The sequence below is a fragment of the Acomys russatus genome, chromosome X, assembly GCF_903995435.1.
Source record: "Acomys russatus chromosome X, mAcoRus1.1, whole genome shotgun sequence".
NCBI classification, from domain to species: Eukaryota; Metazoa; Chordata; class Mammalia; order Rodentia; family Muridae; genus Acomys; species Acomys russatus.
Window position 1 is genome coordinate 12,973,763 of NC_067169.1, and position 7,783 is coordinate 12,981,545.

General features: G+C 39.0%; 1 non-coding gene across 1 annotated transcript; it reads right to left on the bottom strand.

The window, feature by feature from the left end:
* Nucleotides 1–5,450: 5,450 nt before the first annotated feature.
* LOC127186125 (U6 spliceosomal RNA) lies at nt 5,451–5,557 on the bottom strand. The gene has a single exon (XR_007830354.1). It is a non-coding gene; the product is annotated as a U6 spliceosomal RNA (small nuclear RNA).
* Between the last annotated feature and the right edge of the window lie 2,226 nt (nt 5,558–7,783).

The following is a 7,783-nucleotide window of genomic DNA, read 5'->3' on the forward strand; positions in this document are numbered from 1 at the left end:
TAATCACTCAGGTTTCAAAGACAAATATATTTTTCCATATATTTTAGGCAAAGAGGTAAAGAAAAGTAGTATGTCTTATTTTTATGCAAAAGCCTACAAGTCAGTATATAGTTTCCATCAACTATTTCTCCACGTCACAAGACTGCAGATAATCCAGACATAAGTAGGTGTCTTATCAATATAGGTTATAGGATAAACACCTGAATGGGTTGTGTGAGTAAGAATTAAAACTTTGGGCCAGGTTGCTGCATGCCCTAGATTATCCTAATTGATTGAGCAGTTAGTTCTGGAAATGGTTGCTGCTAAACTATAAAAATATGGCATTCACTTCAGGACCAAGTAGTATGGGGAAAATAGTATCAAAATATGAAAAGATTGGTGTTCTACAGGATGAAGTGTTGAAATTCATGTGACAATTGAAAGAAGTGTATTGATCATATAAAGGGGGAAAAGAAGAGTCATCTAAGCCTTTTGACAACAGACATTGGACAGCTTTGATCTTGTGGTCCAGTATTTCCTCTATTCCCTGATTCTTTCCTCTTGAAACGGTTATATATATTCTGTAGCACTGTACATTGGAAGTATGTTGTTTGTACTGTTTTGTTTTGTTTTGGGGGTGTTACAATCAAAAGCTTGACTTGAATCTCAGAAAAAAACTTTGAATTTTTTTAACAGTGTTGAGACTGTGACTATGAAATACTACGGGGACTTTTGACGTTGGACTAAATACATTTTTCCTTATGATATGGCCGGGAGTCTATAGGGTTAAGGATGTGAAATGTGGTGGTTTGAATGACCATGGCCTCCATAGGCTCAAGTACTTGAATATTTGGTCCCCAATGGGTAGAACTGTTTGGAAAGGTGTAAGAGGTGTGACCTCACTAAAGGAGGTCTGTCACTGAGGACGGGCTTTGAGTTTTCAAAACACTCCTGCCATCCCCAGTGTGTTTGCTTGGCCTGCTGCTTGCAGATCTAGATGTGAACTCTTTGCTCCATGCCTTTGCTCCAATATCGTGAACTCTAACCTTCTGAAACATTTTCACTTATAAATTTGTCTTGGTCACAAGAGCGTGTGTTTTGTCACAGCAATAGAAAAGCAACTAAAGATATCTGAGTAATTTTGGACTTGGGCTTCGATCTCTCTTGCTACCTGCTCCTACCTGGCTTGGCCCATTTTGGACACAGAGCGTGAACCAACACCAATGAGGTGAGCGTGGGCCACAACTCACATTAGTTGCCATCCCGAGAAGGACTGTGGGACACCTGAGAAACTTTGGGCTTGGATCTCTCTCTGCTCACTCCCCACCAGCCTGAACCATCTGGGGCATAGCCAGGGAAATGGCAAAGGAGGCCCTTGGGACACCCAAGCAGCTTTGGGCTTGGCTTTCTCTTCACCAGCTCCTCTCTGGCCTGTCCCATCTGGGACACAGAGAGAGAACAAAGAGAGGTGCATTGGGCACAGGCCACAACACACATTAGCTGTCATCCAGAAGAGGCCCGTGGGACAACTGAGCAGCTTTAGGATTGGATCTCTCTCCACCTGCTCCTCACTGGCCTGGCCCATCTGAGTCACAGGAGAACCAGGAGAGGTAAGTCAGGTGCTGGCCATAACCTATATTGTCCACCATACTGAGGAGGCCTGAAAGGCACCCAAGCAGCTTTTGGCTTGGAGCTCTCTCTCAGCCTGCTCCTCTTCTGCCTGACCCAACTGGGACAGAGACAGCAAATCAGGCAGAGTTGAAGTGTGTGTAGGCTTCAACACTCATTATCCGCCAATCCTAAGGAGGCCTCTGTGGAGCCATAGCAAGCATCCATCACCTTGGAGCTCTCTTCTCCTGCTCCCAACTTGCCTGACCCACCTGGGACACAAAGAGTGATCAGTCTGAGGAACCTCCAGGCTGGCTAACACCAGAGACAACCACATGGCTAGAGGCCAGTGCACAAACACAAGCAACAAAACTCAGAGCCATATGACATCACCAGAAACCAGTGGTCCTACCACAGCAAGCCCTGGAAATACTAACACTCCCGAAGTGCAAGAAGAAGATTTTAAATATGAGGCAATGAAAGTGATAGAAGCCTCGAAGGAGGAAAATAAATCTCAATGTTTTTAGGGCTAGATAGATGTTAAATTGATAATGATGAGATATAATAGATACTGATTTACATTCAGAATTTTAGATGCACCAAGATAGAAAAGATGGTTTCTTCAAGGCTGCCATGTACAAATAGCAAAGACACTATAAGAATGCAACATTTATATAATTGCTGATTGTTTCATGGTTTTTCTTGCTGTAGATAGTTTATTGTATATATGTGCAATAATATAAATGTATATTTAAAAAATAAAAATTATTAAATAAAAAAGAAATGAAATTTTAAAAAGGAAAAAATACAAGAAAATACATTCAAATAGATGAAGGAACTGAATAAATCCTGTAAAGACTTACAGGAATATACAATGAAATAGGAGAAAGAAATGGTTTAAAATGCTGAAAAACAGAATAGTACTGGAATGTTTGTCACTGTAACAAATAGTTTTATTTGATGATGTGACTCAAGAAATAGATGGTTTCTAAAAACATCTGAATTAGAAGCAGGAAGAAATAGAAAGAGTTAAACATTTTAGGAACTCAGAAAATTGGAAGACACAGAGGTGTTCACTATCAGATATGAAATGTAGAATTGGAATAAAAAAAAAAAAACCTTTAAACCTCAAGGCCTTTAGAACTTGACCTTGAGGCACAGACCAAATTAAAAAACATAGTTTTCACATTCTTTATTTAAAAACTGTGATATTTTAGGATGTATTTTCTTTAGTAAATCAGTATGGATCCTATTCTGACAAATAGGCACATGAAACCTCCTCGTGCTGTCTTCCTAATTTCAATCAGTGATCAGTCAATAATTCTCATTACTCAAAACCAGAACATAATGAACCTTTGGAATCATCCTTGATGATATTTCTGTTTTCTCTAAACATAAAATTTATTTACTTATTGTTTTTAAGTATGCACAGAACTGCATAATTTTTAAATCACCCTGAACATCAAGAATCTCAGTGATTCAAGAGACTAATATATATATATGTTGCAAATGCAGCAAAATGGATAAATCCCATTGTCCCTAATTTAAATATATATCCATAATCTACCCACTACTTCTCATCTGAATACTAGTGTGGTGTTCATAATCATATCCATATTTCAGTGTCTTAGATGTGGGAAAATGTGGCCTTTTCCAGATGAATCAGAGAAAGATGTAACAAAGGAAGAAGGGTCAGATAGATGGCAACATGTCAAAGGTTCAATACATTGTCATTCATTTTAAAATATAGCATACTACATAGACAGACAGACCAATGACATTGAGAAGCTAAAAGTAGCCTTCAGTTTGCAATCATCTCATTTGTATACCCATAAAGAATTTAGTCCTGTCAACAACCTGAGATAGAAATGAATTTGTTTTTGTAACTCCCCCAAAGAAACATCTTTACATCTTGACTTTTCCAACTGTTGTCTGAAACTGAGTACTAATCTATAACCCATAATGAATCATTGCTGTTTTGAGGCACTAATTTTGTGGTCATTTGTGATAGAAAAAATAGGAAATTAATGATGACATCACTTATTTCCCAAATGACTACTTTAATCCTTAAACCCATGCAATGCATTACCATCACAGAAGCCAGAGTCATCTTTTACAACAAAACAAGCTCTGTCATTTCTGTGCTCAAAGTGTCCAATGGTTTCTCATGTCACCTTGAACTACTATGGGTTAAATCATAAATCCCATCCATAGGTTCATATTTGGGTCTAATGAGGCCAAGCTGGTAGTGGTATTTGGGAGAAGTACTGGAAACCTTGGGAGATGGAAACTACCTAAAAGAATGGGTGAATGTGGGTGGGTACTTGAGGTTATATCAACTATGTTATCTTGTGTAGCTGGTTGCCACGGTATGAACAGCTATCCTTTGCTGCATTCTCCAGCCACCATAATGCTGTACTCAAGCACATGGGACTAAGCAATCATGAACTGAACCATCTGAATTTGTGGGTGAAAATAAATAATTCCTTTCTTTTCTTTTTCTTTTTTTTAATTAATTTATTCTTGTTACATCTCAATGTTTATCCCATCCCTTGTATCCTCCCATTCCTCCCTCCCTCCCATTTTCCCATTATTCCCCTCCCCTATGACTGTTCCTGAGGGGGATTACCTCCCCCTGTATATGCTCATAGGGTATCAAGTCTCTTCTTGGCTACTTGCTGTCCTTCCTCTGAGTGCCACCAGGTCTCCCCCTCCAGGGGACATGGTCAAATGTGAGGCACCAGAGTATGTGAGAAAGTCAAATCACACTCTCCACTCAACTGTGGAGAATATTCTGACCATTGGCTAGATCTGGGTAGGGGTTTAAAGTTTACCTCCTGTATTGTCCTTGGCTGGTGCCTTAGTTTGAGCGGGACCCCTGGGCCCAAATCTGCCTATCATATTGTTCTACTTGTAGATTTCTAGGACCCTCTGGATCCTTTTATTTTGCTATTCTCCCATGCGTCTCTCATTTAGAGTCCCAATAGGATGCCTTCCCCTCTGTCCCAGTTTCCTGGTAAGTGAAGGCTTTCGTGGGACATGCCCCTTGGGCTAGTATGCAGATATAAGTGAGTATATACCATTTGGGTCTTTCTGCTTCTGGGTTAACTCACTCATTATGATCATTTCTAGCTCAATCCATTTATCCACAAATTTCAGGAATTCCTTGTTTATAATAGCTGAGTAGTATTCCATAGTGTATATGTACCACAGTTTCTTTATCCACTCTTCTACTGAGGGATGCTTAGGCTGTTTCCATGTTCTGGCTATTATGAATAAGGCTGCTATGAACATGGTTGAGCAAATTTTCTTGTTGTGTGCTGGAGCATCTTCTGGGTGTATTCCAAGGAGTGGAATAGCTGGGTCTTGAGGAAGCCCTATTCCCAGTTTTCTGAGATAGCACCAGATAGCTTTCCAAAGTGGCTGTACTAGTTTGCATTCCCACCAGCAATGAAGGAGTGTTCCTCTCTCCCCACATCCTCGCCAGCATATGGTGTCACTTGAATTTTTGATCTTAGCCATTCTGATGGGTGTAAGATGGAATCTCAGAGTTGTTTTGATTTGCATTTCCCTGATGACTAAGGAGGTTGAGCATTTCTTTAAGTGTTTCTCACCCATTTGATACTCCTCTGTTGAGAATTCTCTGTTTAGTTCCAAGCCCCATTTCTCAATTGGGTTATTCGGTTTGGTGGTGTTTAATTTCTTGAGTTCTTTATATATTTTGGATATTAGACCTTTGTCAGATGTAGGGTTGGTGAAGATTTTTTCCCAGTCTGTAGGCTGTCGCTTTGTTCTCTTGACAGTGTCTCCTGCCTTACAGAAGCTTCTCAGCCTCATGAGGTCCCACTTATTAATGGTTGACAAAAAATATGGAACGCTTCATGAATTTGCGTGTCATCCTTGCGCAGGGGCCATGCTAATCTTTTCTGTATCGTTCCAATTTTAGTATATGTGCTGCCGAAGCGAGCACAATAATTCCTTTCTTGAGTTCAACCCTCAGGTATGTGCTCACAACTATACCAACATAAGCAACAAAACCTCGAGCTATTCTAATTGTCTCTAAAGTCCCAATAGTTGTCCCTCATTTCTACTAGGAGCAATACAGTTATGACATTCTCAATTAGATTCTCCCTGACAGTCCTCTTTAAAATTGCAATACAATTTCAGTACTTTTCTCCTCTATTGTTCTCTGAGCACAATATTTTCAATATTTCCTTTTTTACTTATTTCCTTGATTACTAGTTTACTTTCCATTTCTATATGAACACCATAGATTAAATGATATTAGGCTATGTCATTTATTCATGGTACAATGGGAATAGTCTGACACCTGATAAACAGTAAATACATGAAAAAATTAAACATGAACAAGGAAACTAAAGGAAGGACACTTGGGATATATCAGGATAATTAAAGTTTAGATAATATTAGAAGAGTCAGACATCGTGAGAGCTTCCACGATCTCTGCTTATAACCAGATTTGCAGATGCACACTGTAGACTCTTTTAGTTATTTCCAATGTTTGCATAACTATATCTCCAGTGACAGAATGATTCTGATGAATTATTTTCAAATATTATTTGTTTCCACTGACATATTTTCCATCAAAATTTATGAATAAAGGGAAAAATCAGAGTACAGCTATGTAAGATCACTAACGTAGAATGGTTATAGATCCAGTCAGGTGAGAGTTGAGATCTTATTTCTATCTAGTACTTATAATAAAGTATTTAGTCTCTTACGACATCAGTCTCATCATAAACACATCTCGCACGTGTAAAGTGTCTGCATTGGAATCAGATCACACACATAACGTTTCTGGAACAGTTTTCATGCGTGCAGCACCTTTATCATCTCAAGTTTTACTTTTATGTAAATGTTATCATGTTCTACCTTTAAAATTGGTACATTTCAAAAGAGCCATGTTGCCAAGAATTTAATATCCTTTTAGTGTTTCTGTGTTGGGATTTACATACCTAAATTAAGCCTAGGCTGGACTTTTCATGAGAATAAAATATTTCTTGCAATATGCAAGTAGAATTATATTTTCATAGGGTTGAGAGACCATTTTTTTATACTGAGCTAGATGTACAGCTCATGAACTAAACAACCCCTTATCCCATGTGCTCAGGGTAACTAGGCCTAATCTCTAACTCAGCTTCAAGAGTGGAAGTCTCTCAGTACAGATGTACCCACTTTGAAAATACAGTACTATCCAAAGGAATTATAATTGCCTCAGGGCATGGGAGATGACTCAATGGGTCAAATTTTTGCAAGGCAAGCATAGAGTGAAATTACACACTTGTGTAAATGTTGGGCCAACATGGTGGCCTATCTACAATCCCAGCCCTAAACAGGCTGAAACAGGTGATCCCCAAAGCAAGCATGGGTTAGCTAAAATCTCAAATCATAGAGTTCTAGGTTCAAGTGAAAAACTTTGTCTCAATATATAAGGTGGAGAGCAATTCCCAACCTCTGACTTCCACACACATTTGCATACACATGCATGAACCTCCACACATACATGTATGCATGTATAGGCACACCACACCCACATACACATGTCAAAAAGTAAAAGTTAAAAATTTTGAAATAGTCTCTAAATTGCCAGAAAATTTTGTGACCTGACCTCATCCAGACACTTTAATGTGTGACATGCAGGGGACAATGGCAGTGTAGGGTATACATAGACACTAGTAAGTAATAGTGAAGATAGGAAAAAAATAAACAGAGCAAGATGAACAATTAGAAAAGCAGAGAAACACATATATAAAGGGGGGAAGCAATGGGAAAAATTAGATCAATTCCAGCTGAAAGCTGAATGAGAAAACAAAAAGATAAAAACAATGCAGTCCAGGAAGCAGGGACAATCCCAGCACTCCAGAGTGTGAAGTAGGAGACCCAGCTTCAGAGCAGCCTGTGTTCTACAGCAAAACATATCAAAAATTGAGAGGAAGAGAAAGGACAGGATAAAGCTGGTCCACAAACCTGAAATTAGATAGTCAATGAACTGTAGTGATTAGTACTATCAGGTTAACACAATCTGGAATCACTAAGGAGACATAGTTCTGAGACTCTCTTTAAGGTTAGTTGAGGTGGGGAGGATTCACCTTAGTTGTGACCAGCACCATGACCATGGACCAGAGTCTTGGGCTGAATAAAAAGGAGAAAGCTATCTAGGCAGCACTAATTCATC